At 38.0% G+C, this 4,901-nt stretch overlaps 1 pseudogene; it reads left to right on the top strand.

Annotated features, from left to right (window-relative positions):
• The first annotated feature begins 920 nt into the window (after positions 1–920).
• LOC102823499 lies at positions 921–4,502 on the top strand (annotated as a pseudogene).
• The last annotated feature ends 399 nt before the right edge of the window (positions 4,503–4,901 follow it).

Below are 4,901 nucleotides of genomic sequence, written 5' to 3'. Positions count from 1 at the left end.
ATATAAGAAAAGATCACATAAGAACATATGATTAACTTGAAACATTATGATAGTATATATTGAAATCAGATAATAAAAAGAATGTTGTGATCACACTTACGTCCTTTCCTTTCCCTCACAATAAAGCAATTATTGTAGCTAGTGAAGCATAAGTAGTCTTAACAGAATATGGTAGAAGAATCATTAAATGTAGATGTTTGACTATAGAACTAAAAGTTTCTGATGTATTTCAAAGAAACTGTGATTACGCACATCCCCTGACTATTGTTGTAAAGACAATAATTACTGATTTTCCGAAACTAGCTTTGATTAAACATTTATGTAAGTAGTAAAACGATATAAAAACTGTGGTCTTAGAGCAATAAAGAGAGACATCTTTGGATGGAAAGAGAGTCTCCGTGAATTCATTCGCCGAATTATTTCCCACCAACAAAGACACCCGTGGGGTCTCACCCCCTCCACTGTAGTGGTCGGTAGCAAGTATAGATGTCAATGGATTTCTGAGAGAGAAATTTCAGCTCCTTAAAGGAGCTCTGGTAGCATAGTGATTACGAATCAGGCTGCGAACCTCACGGCCAGCAATTCGAAACTACCAGCAGTTTCGTGGGAGAAAGATGAGGCTTTCTGCTCCCGTAAAGATTTACATCCTCAGAAACCCTGTACAGGGTCGTTATGAGTCGGAACCGACCCCATGGCATATAACAACAGAGCAAAGCTCAAAAAAAAAAAAAAAAAGCCAGAGAAAAAATAAAGAAAAACTACAACCCCAAAAGGAGCACAGTCAATGTTAGCTAATTCCCCTTAGACAGCATCAAGAAATTCCCATATACTAGTGGGAAAAGGAAACAACAGGAAAATTCCAGGATTCCCAAGGGTGCAACAGAGAGAACATGAGATGTAGACAGAAATAAAACAGAACAATGAATGTCTCATCTACAGAGAAAGATAGCATTGAGGGTCAGGTAGGTCACCCTGAGGCATGTTCTGGCACCATAGCAGCTGCTCTACAAGAGAAGCAAGAGGTTTTCTGCTTTTTTTGTTGTTTTTAAAAAAAGGGCACAGAAACCCTATACAGGGGTAGCTATGAGTCAGAACTGACTCAACAGCACATAAAAACAACAAACTTGAAGCATAGCTGTAACTGAAAATAATTAACTGAGATTTTGAGCAAAATGGATGCTCAAAAATAAACTATATTGAGCTGTATAAAAAAAATGCACACTTGGAAAACAATTTTGTGATTCCTCGTCTGTCAGTTTGTCATACTGTGGTTTGTCGTACATAGTTTATGTGTTGCTATGATTCTGGAAGCTATGCCATGGATATTTAAAATGTGATCAGGGTCACCCACAGTGGACAAGTTTCAGCTGAACTACCAGATGAAGACAGAGAAGAAAAATGGAGAGATGGACTACTCAGAATATTTAGTCACTGAAAACCTTATGAAGAGCAGTGGACCACTGTCAGTACCAGAATATTGAATATTGTTATGTGATAAAGAGCACCAGAATATTGTTACATATAGTGCCAGAAGATGCACCCCTCAGATTGGAAGGCACTCAAAATGCAACTGGAGAACTGCCTTCTTAAAGAAGAGTGGACTGTGATGATGTAAATGGAGTAATCATTCAGGACTGTCATTTACTGATGGGCACAATGCAAACCGAAGAGAAACAGCTGTAAATATCCATTAATAATTGGAACATGGAATGTATGAAATATGAATCTAGGAAAATTAGAAATTGTAAAAAAATGAAATAGAACACATAAATGTCTATATCCTAGGAACCAGGGGGCTGAAATGGACTTTAGTTACTGGCAATTGGAATGCAGAGTTTGGAAACAAAGGGGAAGGATCAATAATTGAAAAATATGGCCTTGGTAATAGAAATGATGCTGGAGATCGCATGATAGAATTTACAAGACAAATGACTTTTTCATTGAAAATACCTTTTTAAATAACATAAACGGCAACTATACACATGGACCTCACCAAATGGAATACACGGAAATCAAATCGACTACATCTGTGGAAAGACATAGTGGAAAAGCTTCTTATCATCAGCCAAAACTAGGCCAGGGATAGACTGCTCATAGGCAAGTTCAGGCTGAAGATGAAGAAAATTAAAACAAGTTCATGATAGTCAAAATACAACCTTGAACATATCTGTCCTGAGTTCAGACACCATCTGAAGAACGGAGTTGATGCATTCGACACTAAAGACTGAAGACCAGAGGAAGTGTGGGATGACATCAAGAACATCACACATGAAGAAAGCAAAAGGTCATTAAGAAGACAAGAAAGAAGGAAAAGACCAAAATGAATGTTAAAAGAAACTCTAAAACTTGCTCTTCAAAGTAGAGATGCTCAGCAGCTTTGGAAGAGCTCTTTCAACCGCTAATAGTCTTTGTTTTCTTTGGTGCTATACTGTGAGATTGTCTGGTGGTAATTCTTTATTGTATTCTTTATTAGCTTTGTAGATATTTTGCTTTCACTTTTTTTTAATTATTAGCAACTTTCACCCTTTCAAACAATGTGTAAAAAAACAAGCAAGCAAACAAAGAATCAGCATGTACCACCACTGAAAGTGCAATCTTTGAATTGCTGTGAGATGACGTTAAATTTAAAGCATCATCTGACTAGCAGATTGTGAACCCATTGCTCTCAAACTGGGGAATAAGGTAAAACAAGAAAATTTCCCTGAGGAATGAATGAATGGACAAGACATGTTTTACCTGACTTATACCTGTGACAATGTGGAATGGAGCACTCAGCTGGAAACCAAAGATCAAATAAACTTTCTAATTGATAATAGTAAACACAAAGATGCTGTAAGTACTCATAGTATTAATCTGTTGGAAAAGACAGCAAGTTATGGTCTCAGAACACTCTGTGCCATGAAAGATGTCTTTAGCTCTATTGAAAGAGGTGATATTGTAAAAGAGATATCATTTCACTACAGTGAATTTGACGGTTGCCTAAAAGCCTTGCAGGCTGGAGATGATGTGGCGTTCACAGTCAAGGACAGAAATAACGAAGGCATTACAAGAGATATTACAACAGATATTGCCTTAAGGGGCAATCATTTTTTAAGATTTTGAAGGAACTATAACAAAAGTGGAGTCCTTATGTGTCACTGTGGAATAAGCAATGGACCTCAAAGTCCGTTTGAACCACAATGTTCCTCCTCAGAAACCCAATATGGCATCCTGATGAGTAGCAACTAACTCGATGGCACTTGACAACAACACATAGTCTAAATTATTCCAAAAGTACTCAGCAAAAACCAGAATGACCGAAGGCCAGGACTCATCAAAACTGATTTTGTGATTCAGAAGGAACTTCCCTGTGGAGACAAGGATACAAAATCCAAGGTGACATTCCTGGAAGGTGACCATGTTAGGTTTACTATTTCAATAGAGTAATGTGACAAATTAAAGTAAGCAACCAACTAGAATTTCTATCAGATACATTTTGGTTCACTCTTATGAAGCCAGAGAAACACTCCATCAGAGATGGTGTTGGTTTCATCAAATGTGTGGATCACCATGCGCCAATGCTCTTCCACTTCAGTGAAATTTTGGATGAGAACCAATTCCATATTGTAGATGAAGTAGATTTTGCTGCCCAAAGAAACCATGCTATTAGGATTAGAAATTTGTCCAAGGACACAGTTTCCTTCCATTCCTATTCAGATCATTGTTTTCTGGGCACTGTAGAAACAGAAACCACTTTTTCCAATCCCCAAACCACTAGTGTGAGGATAACATGATTGCCTGTGATGACTGTGACTTGAAACTGACTATGGCTCAATTCAAGGACATGGAAGGATCGACTTTTTTTCAAATGGGAGACAAGGTTGCATTTAGTACTTGCAGCAAATAGAGAACTGGGTAGCGGGTGGCAACTAGGAAATAACTCTTTTTCCATATGAAAGTAGTTTAGATGGCATTGAGCTACAGGCAGAAGATGAGGTGGAGTTCTTGGCAATTCTTAATCATTAGTCGGTACAGTGCCTGTAATGTTTGGTAATGTGTGCTACTTTTAGGTCGTAATTCCAGTTTCAAGAGGATCTTGGGTTATGTGGTAATAATGAAGGAGAATTTTGAATTTATTGAACAGTTAATTGTAATAATGAGATCTTTTTCCGTTACAGTGAGTTCTCCAGTGATATAGCTAGCTTGGTATTGGGGGGAGGGGGCATAGGTGAACAGAGCTTATCCAAAGACAACAAAGTTGGTGCAGAAAAAGTGAATAAAACACACTTTTTGAATGATATTACTGAAGAAACTGATCCCACCATCTACTCTGGTAAAGTCAGTTATGCCCCGAGGACTGTTGATCTAGTACCAACTAAAAGTACCAAGGAAAGACTGAAATTATGGAAGAGGGGACTATGAAAGGTGAGATGTATCCATTTGACATAGTTGGGATGACCAACAAAGGAAAGAGTATCAAGTTCCAGTATGCACTGGACCAAAATACACAGATTATGGTTTAAGACACCACACCCTTGCATAGGACCATAGTGGAATGTGTCACAGACCAAGTAGGAGATTACAACACTTTTTCAATATGAAATAAGTTTAGATGGCATTGAGCTACAAGCAGAAGATGAGGTGGAGTTCTTGGCACTTCTTAATCATTAGTAAGTACAGTACCTGTAATGTTTGGCAAGACTGTGAAGGCAACCACAAGGCTGTTGCAGCTCCAAGACCTGATCAATTGGTCAATCTCTTTAGAAGAACATCCTACTGGATAACATCAGTGCTGCTCATCTAATGGTTCTTCATTAGCCAGATGAATCAATGAGATTTGGCACCAAAAGAAAGATCCTTCAAGCTAATGTCATTGACTGATTACAACCACAAAGCACATCATTAATCCACTAAAATCAAGC

The sequence above is a fragment of the Chrysochloris asiatica genome, unplaced genomic scaffold (assembly GCF_000296735.1).
Source record: "Chrysochloris asiatica unplaced genomic scaffold, ChrAsi1.0 scaffold00141, whole genome shotgun sequence".
NCBI lineage: Eukaryota > Metazoa > Chordata > Mammalia > Afrosoricida > Chrysochloridae > Chrysochloris > Chrysochloris asiatica.
The sequence above is the reverse complement of the archived record's forward strand: the minus strand, read 5'-3'. Positions and strand labels throughout refer to the sequence as shown.